This window comes from Megascapheus bottae, chromosome 5 (assembly GCF_031878675.1).
Source record: "Megascapheus bottae isolate mThoBot1 chromosome 5, mThoBot2.hap1, whole genome shotgun sequence".
Lineage (NCBI taxonomy): Eukaryota > Metazoa > Chordata > Mammalia > Rodentia > Geomyidae > Megascapheus > Megascapheus bottae.
This window is the reverse complement of record NC_143513.1, coordinates 58,437,630-58,460,778: the sequence shown is the minus strand read 5'-3', so window position 1 is coordinate 58,460,778 and position 23,149 is coordinate 58,437,630. Positions and strand designations below refer to the sequence as shown.

Sequence of the window (23,149 nt, the reverse complement as noted above, 5' to 3'; positions counted from 1 at the left end):
AAATTTTTGCCAGTCTTGGGTCTGAGCACAATTCTTGGGCATTTTCCTCAAAGCTAGCACTCTGCCACTTGAGCCACAGCACCACTTTCATCTTTTATATGTATCTGGTAGGGAGGAATCAAACCCAGGTCTTCATGCATGCTAGGCAAGCACTCTACCATTAGGCCAAACTACTCTCCACTAAAGTGGTAATTTTGGTTTATAGTAGAGAGAAATATGTGGAAAATAAAAATCTGGCCTGCTTTTAGATCTTTCACAGTGGAAACTGGTATGATAAATACCGTGACCACCAAACCTGAGAAAATAAGGCCCAAGACCAACTCATCTCAAGGGGTCTAAGTTCAATGGGCCTAGTACCTCAAGACATTTCCATTCCCAGTACTCACAGGATAACACTTGACAGTAGAGCTTCTTTTGCATTGCTTGAGTGCACTAGGCATTCTGTTGGCCATGAGGTAGGTGAAGGGCAAGTGTTTCTCAGCAGGGTCTGATTGGGCACATGAAGTATTAGTGACTGCCTAAGATTACCAAGGACCACTTGTTCCATCTCCCATGAAGGCTTCGGTCTCCCACACTGGCCTTACCCACCTGGCGGGAAAGCAGATGCAGCCCCAGTGGGGATGCACTTCATTCTCCTCACACCAGCCTAAGTTTAGACAATGGAGGAGAAATCCAGAAGAGTCTGGAATGAAGGGGAAAGAGAAAGATGTTCTTCTTCCTATTCTAAGAAGAACTTCTCTAACACTCCAAGCCACAGAGCCTCGCTTCCTAGCAACTCTCTATGGCACAATAGCACCCCTCAGCCTTATTTGGGTTTTGGGGGGGTATTTTGGGGTTTAAACTCTGCTTTACTTTCACTGGGCATACACTATCATGTGAGCTACTTCTGGAAGGTGCAGCTGTTTTCAGAGCCAATGAGAGCATGGAGGCACAGAGTGCATCTCCCTGTAAAGGCTGCACTCCAGTCTCTCTGGAGACACTCTGGCCCTGAGACAGAGGCTACCCTGAGACCCTCCAAGGCCATTTGAGAGTCATGAGCATTAGCCAGTGGTTATGGGTTATGAATAAGGCTTTGATGCTGCAGCCAAGCAAAGCTCCTCATTCAAAGCTTCATGTGAACTTCATGCAAGTCCAGAAAATTGAATTTGTTCAACCCAGTCTTCAACCTCATGTTGTCAATTTTCTCCCTTCTAGTTGTCTCATTAGGAATGGCTTCTGTGATAAGATCACAGGAGACTGAGGAATTGATGGGCTCTGTTTTTTCATTTCATTGGAAAATAAAGTATTGAGGTAGCAAAACTTTTGGGTCTAGCCGCAATTAACACTCAACATCCTGCAGCTCAATTTCTTCAGTTGTGCTTTCTTTGAGTTTGTGTCTTCTCCTCCTCTGGAATTTGTATGCACATCTGGTACACACCCACATGAGGCTGACCAACACTGCACCACAGCACTGAGCAAGGCAAGGAAGACAGCAACAAAGTGAAAGTCTTCATAAAGAACCTCAGATACACGCAGCATGATGGTGCCAAACTGGCTGCTCCCTATGCACTCTGTCCCTTTAATGTCATAATAGCCCGAGTCCCTCATGCCCACACTGAATAGCTGGATGGAGCCATTGTCAAAAGTGCAGACCCTGTCCTTGTGGCTTGGAGAGATGTTGGCAGGAGTCTCTGGTTTCCATTCCACAATCTTCTGCATGCCCCAGTTGGATGTGTACCTCCACTCAATGGTGGAATAGTCCAAGGACAGCAGGATGTCTTCTTCAACGGTGGCATTGATGGTCGACTGAGGAATGTACAGTGACACACCCTGGCTTTGCAGACCCTGGGCTGCGGCCACCCATGAAGACGCCCCAACACTCCACCTCCTGTGCACCTGGTGCCGCGGGGGTTCACATAAGCATGGGGCAGTGAGGGCCAAGCAGGGCTCCCTGGGCCGCGCCCCCCAGCTGCTGATAATTTTACTGTTTTCTTGTCCATTATGTTTGACAACTGATCTGAGATTGCTACTGTAATAAAGTATATAACATAATCACAGGTAGTACTTACATTCTTCAAGTCAGTTTCTGGTAGAGTGTCCATGAATTCATAAGAGACTCTGTAACCCACATCCCTGGATATTATTTTCTCTGCCTGAAGCAACCAACTATAAGTACTTTCTTAAACTTGTAGCCTTCAGATTAAAGACAGAAAGAGACCAAAGGGTTAAGATCTTGGCATACTGCCAGACAGGTGACAAGTCTTACAAACGCTGTTGTTCTATCACCATTATTATGATAATTGAAAATATAAGAAAGATTGAAGAAATTAACTACAGAGAATTTTTCAAGAGCCTTAGAGAGATCAGATCTTAAGAACAGCATTCTGTATTATATTCTTGACAAAAACAGTTAGTACTTAAAGTGACTAGAACAACTTCAGCAAAATTAGACCACTTCGGTTAAAAATAAAAATTGTCATTGCTAGGCATTTCGGTAGACTCTCAGGCTCATTTACACTTTTGACCTAACTTGCTATTGATTTGTAGACTACTCCCCTTGGAGGTATCTATCTATTTGTGTAGATATCATGGCCCACTCTTCTCATTCAATTGCCTTTGAAGTTGTTATCAAGAAACCAAAGTGTCTATGTACCTTAGTACTATGAGTTATCTCCAGAATTTCCTATCACAGTCCTAAGTGGACCCTTAAAATTCCACCATAAGTCAGAAAAATGCTCATGAAAAAAAATTACCATTGAGAAGAACTAAGCAAGGATTAGCTATATCTAAACAGTTTGTAAGATTGACAATTTCATGTTGGTTCAGGTATTCTACTGTAGTAGCAAGAACATAATTTTAATCAATTACCCATTAGACAGATTTGGATGTTTCTTTTAGACCCTTATTGTACAGCATTAACAACAGTTGATTTAAAAAATACATATTATCTTTAGGTAGTTCTACAAAGATGGTGCCATTTCACAAAGCATTTTATGAACATCATCATCTTAATCAGTGCTATACTGTTTTGTTTTTCTCAAAAAGTCGCAGAGTGGTAGGGCACTAGTAGCTCATGGTTGTAATTCTAGCTAGCTACTGAGGAGGCTGAGATCTGAGGATTGTGGATTGAAGCCAGCCTGGGCAGAAAAGTCCCTATGAAACTCTTATCTCCAATTAACCACTCAAAAACTGTACATGGTGCTGTGGCTCAAGGGGTAGAGTGCTAGCCTTGGGCAAAAGAATTGAGGGCAAGCCCTAGGACAACAACAGCAACAAAGTCCCAAAGAACGGATCATCTCTTACTTCTTCATCAGAACTTGGATTATAAAGCTGGAAAAAAAAGGAATGAAGTAGAATTCTGCAAATTAATGCTGCTAAACAAGAATATTCAACTGAGATAAAACAGATCAAATTATAAGCCACTGAAGAATCCACCATTACCTTCTATTTACATGGTTTTCTCAGTTGATTCGTTCAAAACTGAGACAAAAATAACCTAAAATGCAGAAATCATGACTTATAATGATGATGGTCCTCTCCTTAGGGGTAGAGGATGTATTCTAAGACACTCAATGGATAACTGACACCCAGATAAATACTCAGCTCTGTCCTTTATCATATGCATATATTATTGCTAATGATTGTTTTGCGGGCATAATAAGAATTTAACATCACTAGTAACAAAGGAGAAAATATAATGACACACTTTAGTGAAAGTTATGTGGCCAATTGCTTCCTTTCTCTTTGTCAATGTCTTACTGTACCATATTTGTTCTTCTTCACTTGAGATATGCAATAATACAATGTTGCTGTATCTATAGATGACAAAAAACAAAGGGGAGTCAATCAACAGACGAATGATAGGATTGCTATATTTCCTTTGCTAAAAGTTCTTAAATCTTCCCCAAGTTTTGTGTCTAATATCAATTAATTTCTTGTAATTTTATAGTAATTTGCAATTTTTTTAAACTCATTCCTTGTTTGTAATATTTTGGAAAGTTGCCTCAAAGGCTAAAGATTCCTCATCAAATACAGGGGCATGTTTGTACCCTATTGTATTGATGATATAGTTAAAATATTAGCCTGGCCCAGTTTCTTCATGCTTCACTTATAGATGAAGAAACAGATTTAGCAATTTGTCTGGCACTGAAGGTAATGCTTTTATTCAATGAGAAAATAGAAGTGAATGCTAACCTCTCCCACTTAGGAATTGTTATTCTTTCTTCTGTAACAATGTATTCCCTTTAGTAAGTTAAAAATGTAGTTTTGAGCCTTAAGTGCACATTAGAATCACCTGGGAGGCTTATAAAAATCTCAATGCCCAAGCCATACTCTCTATCAATTATTCAGAATCAATATATCTAGAATTCTCTGGAAGATTCTAAAGTGCACAAAATTAAGAACTATTGTGTATATAAAAAAAAGAACTATTGTGCATATCTGTGCATGTGTATGAACATACAGGCATACTAGACTATGTTTGAAGTTTCATTTTCCTTTAGAAGAAAACTGAGAAGCAAAAACCTGTTTTGAGAAGGCTCATTTGGTAGTAAGATGATTTCAGATTAAGGTTAAAAGACAGGAAAGAGACTAGTTCCTTGTAAATCCCATTATAAGGGAAAAGAATGACCTAAAAGCAAGTCCAACAGTGGTGAAATCTTTGGGGGAAATGTGAAGAGTATATAAAATGCTTGTGGAAACAGCTCTATAAGATTTGGAGACTGATTGGATGTGAATACTACAGGGGAGAAAAACTCCAGGGCTTTGACAACTGTGCCTAGCCTGATTCCAGGAGTAATTTGTTACCCCCATGTGGTAAATTAACACTTTGAATGACAGTGTACCAATTTGCAAATTACTTCTTTCAAGGCATTAATGACTGAAGAGTATAATCACCATGGCATTATTTTTATTAGCATTAGCATTAATAAATATTTCATGAGCAACCAAAAATTACAGTGCCAATATTTTGAAGAATATTGTTCCAAAATATGAAATGTAGACCTTAGACTATTGCCAGAGCTAAAATTTCTGTAAATAAATATTTATAAATAGCATAACAATTCATTTGAGTATTAGATTAATTGAGATGGATTGTAATTATGCTTAATGTTAAGTAGTTTTGTTTATGTGATTATAAATTGAAGGACCTGAAAATTTGAGCAACAGATATTTGTGCAATAATTTAATTGTGACATTGGGGGGTTTCACAGATGTTCTATGTCTCCTTTGCCGTGTGTAAAATGTAGAAAACAGTCATTTATCCACTTGATAGCAATAGTCAGAATTGTATGCTCTCACCTGACAGTAGGTCATCAAGTTAAACAAAGTAGATTTTGGCATAGTATGGAAAGAACATTGGATTGTGAGTCTAATGTCTGACTATTAAATCTACAATCTACATTCATACCTATTGAGGTATAAATGCTTATTTCCTCCTCAAATGCATCTGCTGAATCCTAACCTTTAATATCAAGATTCCTTAAAAAATTAGGAGATGGAAATTTTAGGTGGCTATTGATGTAGAGTCCTTATACACATAATTTATGCCTTTCTTATATTGGCCTAAAAATGCATTTGTTTATTGTATGAGGTGAGAACACAGCAAGAAAGTGCATTTCAATAATTGCAAGGTAACAACAGGCTCTCAGCAGACACCTTGATCTTAGACTATCCAGGATCTACAATGGAGAGAAATGAATTTCTATCTAATTTATGGAATTTGATTCCATCATCACAAACTAAGACAATGTGGGAATTATCTTAGCAAACTGAAATTTTGGTGAGTTGAGAAAACAACTCATGGACCTGGATCTAAGTAGAAAAATGAAGGTCTGTGGAAATTCCTTTGAGCTTTTCTTTGTCCACTGGCTGAATAAGTCTGAAGCTATGAGATGGCAATGCAAATCTTTTCTATAATACCTGTTTTTTGACATTATGTTCTCTTTATTTTCCAATGTAGAAGGCCAGTCATTGATGTCATAGGAACACTTAAAAAAAATTCCAAATAAGTCTTCTGTTTTACACAAATGTTTGGTGGTATATTATAAAGAGGGCACTTCATTTTGCAACAGTTTTGCAGATTCCTTTTTCACCATGCTGTGTAAGCATGTAAGTAAAATAAATTAATGATTTAATAGTATTGAGTTGATGAAGTACAGTAATAAAGATGCCAGGTATAAAAATGATTCAGTCTTAAGCCTCTCCATGCTATAATCCCAGACAGAAATAATCACAGCCACAGTAAGAGTATACCAAATGCATTCTCAAGTACGCGAAAACTTTGCCAAATTTTTCAAGGAATTATGAAGTGAACCAGATGAAGTAAGCTCAGCCATAAAGCATCAGCAAGACATCTATTAGTGGCAAGTGAGTTCCCTTTTCTAGACATGTGTCATTTCAATGAGTAAACCGGGGACTACAAAAAAAATGCAAATGGTTAAGACTTAGCATTAAGAGTACTGCTTCCAAAATACTCTTTTTAAATTTAAAAACAGAAAGATAAAAATACAGAATTCTTAAGAGCCTGAAACAGATTTTTTTCTGCCAGTCCTGGGCTTGAGCTCAGGGCTTGAGCACTGTCCTTGGGCTTTGTCAAGGCTAGCGCTCTACCACTTGAGCCTCAGCATCACTTCTGTGTTTTTTCTACATATGTGATACCGAGGAACCAAACCCAGGTCTTCATGCATGCTAGGCAAGCAGCTACCACTAGGCCAAACTCCCAGCCCCATGAGATCTTTTTTTAAAATGACAGTTACTTAGCAGGAATAGTAGAAAGAACTAAAGTCATTCAATATGCAGTAAATAAATAATTTGACAAATATTTACTGAATTGCTACTATTTGTTTACATACTTGAGAAGAAAAGACACAGTTAACATAATAAATCACATAGAATACAAGACTAGATTGTGTGATATAAAGGAGAAATCAAGTAAGAGTTAAGTTTTGATTTTGTTGAAGAGGGGCTAAAACAGTTATAGAAAGCTTCACCTAGAAAGTAATGTGTGACACAACTTGAACTTACCAGGGCATTGTCACAGGGATAATGGAAGTACTGTAAAGAACAGCCAGGGAAGAGTGAGTGTGGATATAGTCCTGAGCAGAATGACAAGGGGACTCACAACAACCCTAAGATCAAAATATGTGTATGTGGGGTGTGAGTAGACCTGCATTCAAGTCACAACTGGAGGGCATCTTGGAAAGCGCTTCAATTTTATGTGACCACAACAACGTTGTTGGAGTCACACTTTCATACTGAAAACAGACTAGAGGTGAAGAAAGCTAGCTTTGTAAGGAGATATGACAATATTATAAAAAGGGGGCAGGAAATAGGATGACTCCTGTAGAAATGTGCTACCCAGAAAACTCCATGATTTATTACCTATACTTCCTCAGCCAGACTGTCTCATATCAATGTGCATATAAAATATTGTGGATTTGAGAAAGAGAAAGATATTGTGAAAATCTAAAAATTCTGCTCTTTCCTTTTGAATTAGCTCCATCGACGAATCAATTTCTTTTTTTCAAATATTTCCTTTCTCCTCTGAATCTGGTCATAATGCTATTTACTTCCTCTAACCTGAACAGTAATCTCCTACCTCTAAATACATGCCAATTTCTATGGAGTTGTATGCTGTTCTCAAACGTTTGCTTTCACCACCCAATATAATTGCCTAAGTCATGTGTCCACAAGTCTGTCAGTCACTCTGGCCTGAAACCAGAAACCTCTCTGATTCATAGCTATTTTATCTCATCTCTCTTGGCAATCTTTGAAAGGTTTTAATGATTCGTGCAAAACATCTCTTGTATGAGTTATGTGTTCTCTTTCCTAAATCTATCACTTTTAATAGATGACACTTCCTCCCTACACATGTAGACCAGGTTCCACCCATCCAACACTTCTTTCTACATTCCATTTCATTGGCATGCAACACAGCATTTCAATGGTCTACAAATGTGTATGCTAGCATCTAAAGAAAAGGGATCATTAAGTCTGGAAGTACTGTTCAAAAGAGTAAATGAAAAGTCAATAACTTTAGCAGTCAGAACATTGACTTTATATCTAATAACAATGTAATGATTTGAAAGGTTGAAAATCCAAGAAAAATAAATAAAACATTTTTCTTCAACAAATGTATGTCTATATGTCCATAGCCATGTTGACAAAGTTGTTTAGGGTGAAGACATTCCTTGTCAGTGACATGTTGATTGGAGGTCAAATAAGTGCAACCTTTTTGAAAAGCAATCTTGTCAGCAATCTTATTTAGAGCTTGTAAAAGATCCCATTAGCAATGTAATTAAAGTTTTGTTCATTTTGTTAAGGAAGGATGAGTAATGCATTTACAAAAAGTATTTTGAAAGAATTAGTTATTAAATAGGTAAGGAAAAATTAAAGATTCAACAATTCAGCTTTTTTTACGTAATTTAATATACCAAGTTATTGACTTCTTTATAAATATGAAACTTGTAGTTTCACATGTAGTTCTTTGATACTAAAAAGCACACCAAGCAGTTAGTAATCATTGCAAAACTTTATAAAGCATAAAATCATAAATGTAATGTATTGGATTCCTATTGTTGATGCTACAACATGTTACACATTTAATCCTTTAAGCAACACTAATTTATAACCTATTGTCTGTGGCTCAAAAGACTGAAAAGAGGCTCACTGAGTGAAGATCAGGGTGATCTTCATGAGAATCATGTTCCTCTGGAAGATCTAAAGAAAATGGTGCTTTGCCCTTTTTTCCTTCTTGAAAATGCTTACAAACTGATTTATTGCTCCTTGCATATACAAAGGAAACAATGGTTGATACAAACCTTATCATATTTTACCACTCTTGATACTGAGTCTTCTTTCTGGTACTAAGGTAGTCCAGGGTAAGTGTAGTTCAACTGATTAGCAAACAATATCACCTCATCCTTAATTTCTCCTTGCTATGAAACATGAAATTTGGCAGTACATAATCTAACAGATTACCAAGATTCACGGACTATGACATGGATGTACTTAGGATATAATACGTCACATATTACAATATGTTTTAAGTATTTAGAACCTATAATTACTTGAATGTTTATGAGATGATTGAAGGAAAGCTACAAAATAACTATAACCAAATCAAAGGTTATTTCAGTCTCAAAAACAAGTACTATTTTTTTTCTTATCATCTCGTGAACTTTTTCATTCTATGTAATGAGGCATAAATTAGAAAAAAAAGCATAGGGAAGAAATATCTCTATTGATTTTAATTTTTTTCTACTACGTGCTTGGTTTTCAAAGCAAATTTTCTCAGTCATTTGAATAACCTGGAAATGATCTTTCTCTTCCTCTCCCTCCTTTTCCCATTCTCTCCCCTCCCTGATCCCTTCACCCTTGAGTATGTGTTTGCAATTGTAATCTCCTCTTGATAGATTAATATAACATGGACTGATAACAATCAATGCTCATCTCTGGACCTCACAGTTGCCAAGTCAGAGGTATGGTGCTAGTTTCTGAGATTGCTGATGTGATTTTACAGCCATGCCATTTAGTTATGCGCTGAGATATTCATGATGTAGCTTGAAGTAACCACTAAATTCTTAAGGTCCTCACTTTCGTCTACTGTTAATTTTTTCTATACTTTTCTTTCTTTCTCTTTATTCCATCTCTTAATTGCATCTTTATATTTCCTCCCATCTATTTACCCCTCCTTATTTCTGAACACACAGCTTTTTAATGTCCATCTTGCCAATTTCAGTTGCCTAGGCTTCCTTCCAGCTCTGCCTTTGGCCTCTACCACTGCACTGATGGCTGACAGGTAACCAATAACTTTCAGGTAGCTAAATCAAGTGGACTGGTTTTAATCTTCAACATACTTAGCCTCTTAATTGTGTCAAGAAGGAAGACTGTCTACCTGCAGTAATACAGCAGCAACTAGACACAAATGACTCTATGAAGATAAAACATGCCTGCTGAAACAGAAACTGTTTTAACTGTAGTTAAATTTAGTTTAATTATATTATATTACTTGAGGTACAATATCAGACATTATAGTTCTATGATAGCCCATTAAAAGGAAGTTTTGAAATGTTAACAAGCCCAAGCATCATCTTACTAGATTGTAAAGACCATCAGTTAAAGAGTTCTTATTCATTTAAATAATTAATTAGCCAAGAGCCTAGTAAAATGATAACGATCTTACTTTTAGAGATTGAAAGTGTTAGGAAAGGTAATTGATTTTCTTCTTCATCACTCTAAGCATTGGGTACAGACTTGTAGCCACCATTCCTACAACTCAAAATCAAAAAGTTGGTTGACTTTATTTTCAAAATTTATATACTATCTATTTTTCTGTTTCCAATATTTAAGATGTTAAAGTTCAGATCTAGGAATGAAGATCTTTCCCTACAAATGAATTCCAGGGTAGAAATCATTATGATACATAATAGACCATAGAATTAATGTTCTTAATAATTTTGTGTGGTATTTTCAGGGCTTGAACTCAGGGACTGTGCCTGGAGTTTTTGCTTAAGTCTAGCTTTCTACCACTCAAGCTATAGCTCCATTTCTGGATTTTAGTGATCAACTCTGAGGTAAATGTTTCAGGGACTTTCTGGCTGGGCTGGTTTGATTCTCAAACCCAAAATCCTCTGATCTCAACTTTCTGAGTAGGTAGGAATACAGGCATGATCCACCCGCCCAATGCCCTTATTTTAGATATTTCCATGATACAGGTAAGCTAGTAGTATAAATTATAAATCTTCAGTTATTCTAATGAAAACTTACAAAAGTACAATCCTGAAATAGTCTAAAAATCTTTCATGTTTCAATTTTCTGTTTTCATAATTTACACGCCTACTGCATTACTTCTTACTTAACAGTTATCCTATTTTGCAAACAAAATGTACTACTGTTTACGTGCAAAGTGTTCTTATTCAATGAGAGTTACTTTTTGGTTCCCAGTATTTGTCTTGAATCCTCTCATTTAAGTTTTATACAATTTTACCAATCTCTGTGTATCATTCACTGTTTCTGTGATAAAGAAATTAAGCCTGAGATAGGCACTGTGAAGTATGACGTTGAAACCCAGCTATAACCCGTGGAAAAACATGAGACCCTAAATTCAGTACTACCAAAATAAAAAAGTTCATTCTTGATTCAAGCAACATTTACTTTATTATTTAGCCATAAATTCATATTGTAATAGAATTCATATGCAAAACTATGGAATACATATGTATATAATCACATGAAGCAATCTTAAAAATTTGATCTGATTAGAAATAATAGGTAACTCAATAGTTAATATCATTTGTTAAAATTAAAAACTATGTTCAAAAAAGCATCAAGAAACATTTAGCAGTGATGCAGAATGGAGAAGGAGAATTGTGTGCATGTGTAAAACAAGTAATAAGACACAAGATGAGACTGGTTTGTGCCTGTTATAAATATAATATGACCTGAAAAGAGAGATTCTAATGTTTTTAAATGTAAGTTCCAAACTTCTTTGTGTATATTTCTGGTTGAAAACACAAGTCATCCCAATTTGAGATTTTCACAACATCTTTCTTATTATTCCCAAATGTCCTCACATTTCAGTAGGGAATGGACAGAGCCATGTTTGTTTTAGAGTTATCCACTATGACTTTGTTTTCAGCAATATCAAAATTTCATTACTTTTTCAGTATATTTATTAGTCCTTTTTGACAAAAATATATCTGAATCATTTTGTTCTAGACATATGAGCCAGAAACTGCACTAACGTTCTTTAATGAGTGTACAATATTTCTGATGGTTATGAAGTAGGAAGTAGCTGGTCTCCCAAAGTATGATTATTTACAATAGAAGCTTATCATGGCTAGTCTTGAATTTAATCCTTATGTCTAAAACAAGAAATTGTTGGCTGTGGTACATGCAGATTGTTTTAATTATGTACACTCAACCCATCATTCCAGGAACAAGTAGTAAACAAAAATTAAACTATAGTACTGAAAAGCAGAAGCTGATAGTAGAACAATACAATATGCCAGATATTTTGACTGCATTAAAATATTTGTCAGTGTGTTTCTCTAGATTTTATTTTCTTTGGTGTGTATATGAATATGTATTTCTCACCAAAATTACTTGCATAAGAGAACACTTAAAATGTTGTATCCAGTTCTCAAAACAACCCCAAATTCTTTTCCTTTGTTGTTATTGACTGACTAAATCTGGTTCTAATACTTAGTGGAATTTCCAAACATGACCCTAGGGCAAGAGAGAAAGCAAACATCAACGTTTTTCCCAAGGTATTAAATCTATCAGAAGGAAGTTCTTGTATTTCCTTAAACACACACATTGCAAAATGAATCAAAATATGATGTCATGCTTTACTGAAGTATTTATTTTCATTACAATTCACACAGTACTTCAAGGTCAAAATGACACTGGTCTTACTAGAAAATATGGGATTTGAGTTACAGCAATCATTCTTCACAGTGACAAAAACAAACCATGAATTTTCATGGAGTGGGGACACAATTCGAGGCTCTCAATGGTCTCAAAATTCAAGTGTACATGACAATCAATATATCTTCGTCAAAAGCTTCATTGGGAAGGAAAAAGTTATCTTTTGCACTTATGTTGAAACAAAAATGCAAAGACTAGTAGGGCCTATTCTTTTTTCTTTAAAAGTTGTGAAAGCCTTTTTATTTTTTTCCAGTAGTATGATTCCCTGACATTCTACTAAATTTCCCTTCACATCTTCTATACACCCACCCACCATAGGACAGAAGAGGAACAAGTAGAGAAGAGAATGATGAGAGTGATGCAGGGGAAGACAGCCGGGTGTTGAACATCACAAGATCAGAGGTAGCCCAGAAGCAGAACCTAGAAAAATCCTTTCACAGCATGCAATATAGAACAAAAATCCCCAGAAAACTCAAATACTACCATTATTATGTTTCAAAACAAGAAAGCTAAGAAAGGTGACAAAGGGACTCAAGAAAGGAGAATATATACTTTCAGTCACCTGTGTGTCATGTGAAAAGTTTTCATCAGAACCCTTTAATTCTTTCTTTGATGTGAAAGCCCAATCAAGACAACAATATGTCCTTGAACCAAAATGAAATTCCCATCATAGACTATCACTCTGGGTGATAAACAAAGCCTTTAAAGACAAAAAAAAATGCTCTGTAGGTGGCCTTCACTCACTCCAAAAAGCTTTTGATTAAAATAAAAAAAATGTATGTAGGAGCAAAGTTGAATGAAGTCCTATATAAAAAGTTGTATTTCATTTGAAAGAAATAAACATGAAAATGAGACCCCCTTTAATACCTCTACAAGGGTAGGCAAATGGATCGAAACAGATAGGGAGGGAAAAAGAGAAACAACTCCTTTCAAATATTTCAACATTTTTTTCTTGAACTTTTGGGCTTCTCCTAAATAATTACTATCTGTAGTACACTCCAATTTGCACATACTACAAATACTACAAACATCTGTTCACTGGGCTTAGATTAAGAAAGCTGAGAAGCAAATTTGAGTTGAAGGAGGCTGTGACTTTTGATCGAATGGCAATCTATTTTGAAATGGCTTTTGCAGATGGAAAGATGCATACCAGAGCAAATACAGTAAAAGGAATTATGAAACAGGTGAGAATTGGAAGAACAATGAAAGCAGGAACTTGAGGCTGAATTTCACCATGAAGAAAAGAAGTTCTAATGGAAAGGAATTTCTTTTGGCCCATATAACTACAGACAGCTGTAATAAAAATGGAATTTCTTGCTGCCAAGTAAGAATGGAAAGATGGAAACATTAGTTCTTGGGCAAGGCACAAAGCAAAACAAGCATAATTGTAAATTTAATCACCTATGGGAGTATGATTGTGTTTATTCAGTGTATCATAAAGTTTTCTGCTGCCATTTCTTACATAGAAAGGTCATAGGCACAATCATTGTAGCAGAAATGCTTTTCATAGTTTGGAGCTGAAATTTCTTGGTGATAGAAATTCAGAATAGAAGGTACTATTTGTAAACTACCATTTAATTTCTCAAAGATTACCCCAGGTTACTTCATGGGACCAGAGAATGCTGTTAAAACGTTATCTCCTATTTTCTTAAATCACGTCTTAAATTTGGTGACATTTGGTTGAATGTGGTTAGCTGTTTTTCTACAAAAATGGAAATTAATATGAGTTAAACCCGAATCAGTATTTTTAACCTGTCATAATGTTCTCCTGGGAGAATTTTTTATTTGTATAGCAAGAAACTGCTCTAGAAGTCACAGCAGTGGAAGTAATACAGTTTGTCTTCAAAATATTTCTGTTCAAAATTACAAAAACAAGTCATTCATATGGAAATGGGTGAAGGCAAAGACAGAATTTAAAATCAATTTTAAAACCACCTTCTTAATTATCATCATGCACTGAAATAAAACTGAGTATAAAAACCACAAAGCAAACTCAGATTCTTTGACCAGATTTGTTGTATTCAAATCATACACAAGCAGAAGTTAGCAACTCTTAACTTTTCTTAATAATATGGCAAGAATCATTTAAATCAGTATACATTTAAAAAATCTACTGAAAAAGCCAGTTTTCTATTTTTTTCTTATGAAATCATTATTTTAAAAGTTACAACTTCTTTGCCGGGAGTTTGGCCTAGTGGTAGAGTGCTTGCCTAGCATGCACGTAGACCCGGGTTTGATTTCTTGGTACTACATTCATGGAAGTGGTGCTATAGCTCAAATTGTAGAGCTCTAGCCTTGAGAAAGCCAAAGGACAGTGCTCAGGCTCTGAATACAAGGCCTAGAACAGGCAAGAAAGAAAAAAAAAACAGTTACAACTTCTTATAGCCACAGGGAAAAAAAAATTAATTACCAGCAGGTGTTTTCAGAGTTAAATTTAATAACTTTCCTTGTTAAGAATGGTGCTACAGGTTAGGAGAAAACACCAAAAAAGCTATAAATAAGATTAATATGTATCTATGATATACGAACTGTCAGCCTAATTTTAATTATCTTCTAAAATCTAGGTGCCAGTGATTGCATATAGAGATTCCCTTCTTGAATACTCATTTGTTAAACACGTCATTTGAAATATGATGTGAAATACTTTAATAAAAAAAGAATAGTGGTACAGGTTAGGAGAAAACACCAAAAAAGCTATTACTAAATAAAATTCTGTAATTATTTGTATCCATAAAAAAGCTATGTATTTAGGCAATTTTAACTGTATTCAGGATAACTGATTTCTGATAACTGATAACTGATTTTAAATAGAAGAGAATGTTATTCAAAATGAACCATCAATTTAGAAATTAATATGAAAATACCTGGACTTTAAACAGTTTTAATAGTGATTTTCCTTATATAAAATACAGAAATTTGGGCAATATTGCTTATGGATCTATTTTTAAAAGTCACTGAAATTATCCTACTCTCATCAACCATAGACAAATACTATTAAGTACCAGTATATTTTCCCAAGAAAAAAAAAGTAGTGCAAAAGTTAAAAAGATAGAGAGATACTGGCTTAAAAAATCAATAAATTATTAAGTGAAACATACTGCTTATCTTTTATTTTTTTCATTTTATTACTAAGGTAATGTATAGAGGGGCTACAATTACATTTGCCAGATAGTTGGTGCATTACTTCTCACACATTAATACCCGTTCTTATGTTTTTGTCCCAATTTTCCTCCCCCAACTCTCTCCCAGTCATCTTGTTTTCTCCCTTCCTTTTCCTATTTGAAATAAATAAATAAATGTATATGAAATATACCAGGTAACAAAGTCAGATACAGTAACAATATGAGATTAACCAAAGGGCAAAAAAAGAAGAGAAATAACATAGTAAATTAAAAACAACAAGCACTCAAGATAAAGCTTTTAGTAAAATATTCCGGGCTTCAATTTTTTCTTAAAATTGTTTTTGTATTTTCAGTTGTAATTATTTAACTTTTTGTTAATTATCATGGGCTACTCCTTTGATTAATGATTTCTTCTATGTGCTTTTAAAAAATTTGTTCATTTTTGAATTGTAATGTATAGAGGGGTTACAACTGCATTCGTCAGATAGTAGATGCATTACTTCTTACACATTGATACCCCTTCACATGTTTTTGTCCCTGAAATGCTCTTTTACTTATATGTTCATTTCACGCTCTTAAAAAAAATTATTGAGAGCCAGGTGCAGTGGCTCACACCTGTAATCTTAACTGAGATCTGAGGATCACGGTTCAAAGCCAACCCTGTCACTAAAAATCATGAGACTCTTATCGCCAATTAACCACTACAAAACCAGAAGTGGTGCTGTGGCTCAAGGGGTGGGGTAGTAGCCTTGAGCTGAAGAGCTCAGGGACAATGCCCAGGCCCAGAGTTCAAGCCTTAGGACAAAAACCAAAAAAACATGGAGAACCCTTCCTCTCTGAGAACCCCTCCCCACAGTTTAAGAAGGAAAGTTTCATTGGTTTCTATCTTTGCATATACAGTCTGCCTGAGACATCAATATAAACTGCTTCTGTATTCAGTTTATTGTAATACAGTGTTTGGGTTAGAATATAGGAAGGAACGCAGATACATGTGGTTACACTGATAGAAAAAAAGAGATGATTCAAATAGCCTTTTCAAATAATTGTGAATATTTTCCACAGATATGCTAGATACCAGGAAATATTGTTTTCCAGCTCTCTGTTTTAATTGTGTTTTCCTTTTTCCTTTCTTTTCTTTTTTTTCTGTACTGAAACTTGGAATACCTCTTGAACACGATGCTCTAGTCCTAGTTATCTTTTAGATAAAATGTGGCAATGCTTGCCCAGGCCAGCCTGTGCTTGAGATCTTCCTCCTTACACCTCCCTAGTTGCTTAATAGACATGGATCATATGCCTGGGCTTTTCTTTGAAATAGGATCTCACTAGTCAGACTTGAACCATGATTCTTCTCTCTACTAACTAAGTTGTTGGGATTTACAGATGTATACAATGAATGGATTCAGCCTTGCATTTTTCCTTAATGACTAATTGCAGCTAGGTATTTGAAAGTAAAAAAAAAAATTGTATCATTTTATTAATATACCCTGACCTAACTTACCTTACATTTTGAATGATCTTTTATCATTATGCCATTTTTAACATTGTTCAGTACATACTGGCAAGCATGTTTCTAGAATGGAGATCTGAGGCAGTAGAGTGTATCCTTCACAAGCACAACACTCTTAAATTCAAATTTCAGTACCACCAAAAAATAACTACAAAAAAATCTTTGTTCTTAAAGCAACACAGAATTTTTAAAGGTTTAAGCAAAGGTTTATACATTTGATTATAAACTATTTCCTAGATTGCATTAATTGCTATCATTGCTGACTGTATTTTGAAAGAGATTTTGAGTAATGGATGTAAGTTTTCAGACTTGTTTCACTTGGAAACTCAATATTTATTATTTTTTGAAGAGACAGATCAAATTATGACCATTTATAAGATGTCTGCCAAATATCCAAGTCTGAATACTCATAATAATTTGTCTATTAGTAATTGAAACAAAAGCCATATAACAAATGATTGTTGTCCTTAATGTACTATGTTGTCTCCCATCTCCTTTGCTGTCCTTTGGGTATCTCATATTGTTACAGTATCTCACTTTGTTATCTGATATATTGAATTTATTTGTATTTGGTTATTTGAAATTTGATAGGGAAGGGGGGAAACCAAGACGGGTGGGGGGGGGTGGGGGGAGGGTAATGGGTACCAAGACATGTGAAAGGGTATCAATGTATGTGAATTAATGCACCTTCTATCTGACCAATATCATGTAACCCTTTTATTAATTACAATAAAAAATTTTAAAAAATTAGTATGAGATATCAACTCAAATGCTGTATCTTGTCAAAAATCTCAGGTAGAAACAGTCATTATCACAACAGACATTATCTTCCAAGGGTATTATTTGTATCTACATGCATATTTCAAAAATGGATCATGAAAAGACTTTATTTTTCCATAGCGTACAGATTATATAAAGGGTGTATTTTTTATGTTTATCCAATTATTTTTTCTACCTAAAAATTTAAAAATACACATATTTCTTATTTTAACTCACATAACAAGGTAAGTGACAATCTAAGCTGAAAGAAAACAACATTAAAAAGAAAGTCCTTCAAGATCTGATTGCATTGCCCTTCACTAATTATATCTAACAATTTATTCAAACTTTGAAACCTTTGTAACTATAATTTATAAATAACAATGGTAAATTAAAGGCTATGCCAACGGATTTTGAGTTACTGTATTTCTTAAAAGCAAATGGTTTTCTTTATATGTTCTCAGAATTCCCGATGACATAAAAACATTTATTAAATTACAAACTATATGAAAATGTTATTTATTTATTTTTAATCAACCGAAGGTTATGATTGACCTGAAATAAGGATGTCCAATTTTCAATACTGAAAGAACTGGCATGCTTAAACTTGTCTTCTGCTCTTCCCTATCTCTCCTGCCCCCAGTGCACAGCTCCCAGAAATCTGAGTCTGGATTCTGGATAACTATGACTTAGCAGACCTGACAATAATATTTGATATATGGCAAGGATCTAATTGTTTTGAAGTTACCAAGTTATTAGGGCATGAAAGAGAGTTCTGAGATTGGAAATACAATCAATACTTTCATAAAAGCAATAAATTTGGTGCCTAAATAGCAGCAAAGAACACCATTGATTTAATACCAGTCCCAAATTCTGAAGTTTAAGTATCAGTATATTGTCTTGTGAAAGACTTACATGTTATGCATTTTAACAGTTATGTTTAGATTTATTCTTTATTATGACACATTTATTTCTAGTCAAGGTAGCTTTTAATATTCAATGTTTGATATCCTTCTCTGATCCAAACAACCAGTTTGGAAGGGGGAGAAGGAGAAAGAAGAAGAGAAAAAGGAGAAAATAAAGGGAGGAAAAAGAGTTGATGTCAAAGAAGTTTAAAGACTGAGGAGACTGAAACAAATACACACAAATTGGTTGTGAAGATGAAGTTCTGTGAAGGTTCTGCCTTCAAGATGGTGGTCATAGTAACAGAAAATTCAATTATTGTGATAGAATGAAGAGTTGGGACTTTACCTGAATGAAACTTAGTTCCCTAAAACATCTCTGCATTCTGCTCTTGATTTTTGGAAGGAGGATGGAAAGATCTACTTTGTCACTTGGGTCTATGGTTGACATGATGAAAGACATATGGACAGGCAGAAGGAGGGACACTCATGCTCACAAACACACCCAAACACAACCCAAGTTACTGGCTTTCTCCCACTGCAAGTCTTACTGGAATATTTATATATTAAGTACCCTAGATCACAGGCCACATTTGCTTACTTTCAAACACAATAAACACCTTTGCTTCCTTTAGGGAAAAAGTAATCCACCCTTAGTTTCTGCCAATAAAAAAAGAGTTGAGTTCCTTAAATGGGCAACTTGATATTTTGTATATGTAAGCATCGTGTGGTACCTTTTGGGGTACCCTATGGGAATCACAACTCAGAGAAATGGCAAGAATGCTGATATTTTGCTATTCAAGTTAGCAACTAAGCTTTGTCTCTGAGCAGCTTCAGTCCTCTGCCAACATCTATGAAATCTTGGAAGGTTTACCTTTAATTTTCAGAGTCAAACCCCACACTCTTTCCAGTTATTAACTTTATTGATGCTGCGAAGGAAACACATCTCAAAACTATGTATGTATTTTTGCATTCACTTATGTATGCATGAGTAGCACATATGTATATTAATACATACACATACATAAGAATATATGCACAATATAAACCAATTTTAAACACAACATATACAAAAAGAATATTAATATCTAAAGAAGGCTATCTAAATGTATACTAAACATTTAGACATGATTATCTATTGGAAAGGAAAAATGATTAGACATTTGGATTAGGATTAGAGGAACAACTAGAGAAGAGTTCAAGCAATTGAATCTTGAGTCCTTTCAGCCTCAGGTGGTAGAGGCTAAACTCCTTGCCAACTAGATTTCCATACAAATAAAACCATATTTGCCAAAAGTAATCTTTTTCCCGAAGTTCCCATAGTTCAATGATTCTAAGATTATTAATAGTAGCCGGGCATGGTGGTTCATACCTGTAATCTTAGCTATTCAGAAGGCTGAGATCTGAGGATCACTGTTCAAAGCTAGCCTAGGCACTAAAATTCCATTTAACCATCAGAAAACCAAAAGTATTGCTGAGGCTCAAGTGGTAGAACACTAGCCTTGAGCTGAAGAGCTCAGCAGCAGCACCCAGGCCCAAAGTTCAAGTCCCACAAAGGAAGAAAAAAAAAAAGATCTTTCATAGTAAATGCACCTAGATCTGTGGATTTATAGAATGAATCCTTGAAAATATGTAATAAATTATAATTCAAGTGTAGTAAGACAGAGAACTTTCACAATTTTTAGGATTCGGACTTTGTAAAGTAATCCTCTGTGGCCTGATTTGACGATCACAAATACGATTCTGGGTCAGAGATAAGGGATATCATACAGAAGGAAAGACCAGGAAAACTACCTTGGAATTCCAGAAACCTTTGTACTTCTTCATTGTGGGAATCCTTAAAACTAGTTGTACAGCTTGATATTGAGTATGATGCATGATCATTGTGAGTCACTTTGACAATCTACTGTTTTCTTTTATAATGCTCTATTTTCACCTTCTTTATTCAGTCAGTGTACTTTGACTATTCTGACAGCACCCTAAAAATTCAGTAAACTCTTTTTTTTACCCCTGCTATTTTTTTGCTTAATTAAGACCATATGTGTGTGTGTGTGTGTGTGTGTGTGTGTGTGTGTGTGTGTGTGTGTTTGCAGTTTTGGGACTTGAATTCTGGGTCTGGGCATTGTCCCTGAGTTCTTCAGCTCAAGGCTACCACCCTATCCCTTGAGCCACAGCACCACTTCCTGTTTTCTGGTAGTGAATTGGAGATAAGAGTCTCATGTACTTTAGTGTGTGAGGGCTAACTTTGAACTGTGATCCTCAGTGTTGGCCTTCTAAGTAGCTAGGATTACAGGTGTGAACCACCACGCCTGGCTTTTATAAGGTTTTTTTGGGGGGAGGGGGGTTGTATTTCAGTGTTTCTTTATAGACATTTACTCTCTTTATGAAAATGCTTCACTTAATAAGCATTTACTTATCCTAGATAATTTTCAAATGTCTCCTAGGGTTTTACACATACAACAAACACATCAAGCAATGTGTTGTTATCTCTGTTTTACCTGTTTATGGAGGAGGACAACAGAAGGGGTTGCTTAGGGAAAACAGTGATGGAGTTACAGAGCCCTCTATAATTTTTTAAGCTTCTGAAGATTGAGCCCTTGCTGCTTTATAAGTCTTATCTTCTGAATATTAAATATTGATTTCCCCCAAATACTTCCAACTCTTAATGCTCCAAATTTTTATTTCATCATTTCTGATTCAAGAGCCTTTTTGAGAATTTGATGAAAACTATAGACTTATTTCCCCGAAAACTCCAAGTAGAAAAAAAAAAACACAAACATATAAAACACATATAGTTCCTACTGATTCTCACTGGCATCTAGACATGTCAGAAGTTAGTGATATACACATGTTAGTTTGTGATCTGGTTAAATCTAACAGCTTCAACTAGCAGCTGCATATGATCGCTCCTTAGGGAAAACCGATCTGATGCTGATTCACAAATTTAGTTTGAAATCTCTATGATCATCTGTGAACAAGGTCCACAGTTCCATGGGGCCTTCTGTGAATTGCATGCTGACCAAAATTAGCAGTGAGCAGCCACTCACTAAATTTCCACATCACTGTGAGAACTAGGGTGAAGAAATTCATAAAGCTTCACCTAGTTTCTTTCAGGCAAACATTTCTAAGAAGCATCTGGTAGTCCTCCTTCTCGGACCTGGTGGAACTGATGAAAAGAGGCCTGATTGTCCACATGCTTTCCTCTTTGGCTATCTCTTTCTCCCTGCTCACTTGAGTTTTGTTTTTAGAATTGCCTCCGAAGTGACCTGCATATAAGTTCTTGCTTCAGAATCTTTGTGAGGTCAACACTACCTAAGCTAAAACAATTCCAAATTTCAGATTTGCTTTCCAATCCTAACCTTATTTTGCCTGCTTGAGATTGCTTGCTTATCAAATCATCCTGCCTACAAATTGTAACTTCCATATTTTATGGCACCTTTGTTCTTAACACATTGCATTTATCTTGTACTCCTTATGCTAGCTAAGAGCGTTATGAAGATCATTTTCTTTCACGTCACTTATCTTTCCACTTTTTTTTTTTGCTTTCACATCTTATTACAACGTCTCATCAGTGTGAATTAAAAAAAATCTCAACATCTTTTTTAACCTTAACCTCTTTTTACTAACTCCATTTCAATAGCCTTGATGGTTTGGGTATCTTTGTAGCCTTCATAGCCTTTGTAATCTTGGTGGCCTCTGTAGCCTTTGAGGCACTGATGGCATTAGTGGCTTCAGTGTCTGTAGGTTCTAGACAATTGTTTATTTTTATGCAGTAGTATTCTTATTTGCCCTCATTTTCTCTTTTCTCTCCCCACTTCTCTACCCTATTTGTGTAAATTACATTTGTGAAGCACAAATCTGAAACTGCCACTTCCTGCTTTAAATTATTACACATGTAGTTTAAGAAAGCCATACTTGGTACACTAAAAAAACAAAAACAGGAAACAAAAGTTTTGCACAATTGAGGAAGAGATTTCCCATCCATCTTGCATCCTGTCCTTCTGCATAGGTTGATTTTCAGCTGCACTGAGTGTACTGGGATGCTAGAATGCACTAAATGCTTCACCAGGGCAAGGGCTAGTTCTTTTGCCTACATGCTCATTCTCCATCTCTCTTGACTGTCCTAAAACATCCTTGAGTACATGGCTCTCATGACATTTCCATCCTGACTCTTGTTTTTTACAAGGCTCAATTTTCTTAAGACTTAAAAAATGTTCACTTTTATTTTTCTCAGTGGTTTTATGATGGCTTTTAATGACTTGCTCATGTCATTGATTTCCTCAGTCTACTATGTGCTCCATAAATGCAATAGCCAATTCTTATTTATCTTGCCTTCCCAGTTCTAGAAGGAAGTGGCTACTTAAAAAAAATGTGATCTTGAATCAAAACAGGAAAAGGGGATAATGGAGTGAAGAGGGATCATCTTTGTACATAGATAATAATAGAAA

At 35.4% G+C, this 23,149-nt stretch overlaps 1 pseudogene; it reads right to left on the bottom strand.

Annotated features, from left to right (window-relative positions):
* Positions 1-1,318: 1,318 nt before the first annotated feature.
* Positions 1,319-7,013, bottom strand: LOC150063455 (V-set and transmembrane domain-containing protein 5 pseudogene; annotated as a pseudogene).
* Between the last annotated feature and the right edge of the window lie 16,136 nt (positions 7,014-23,149).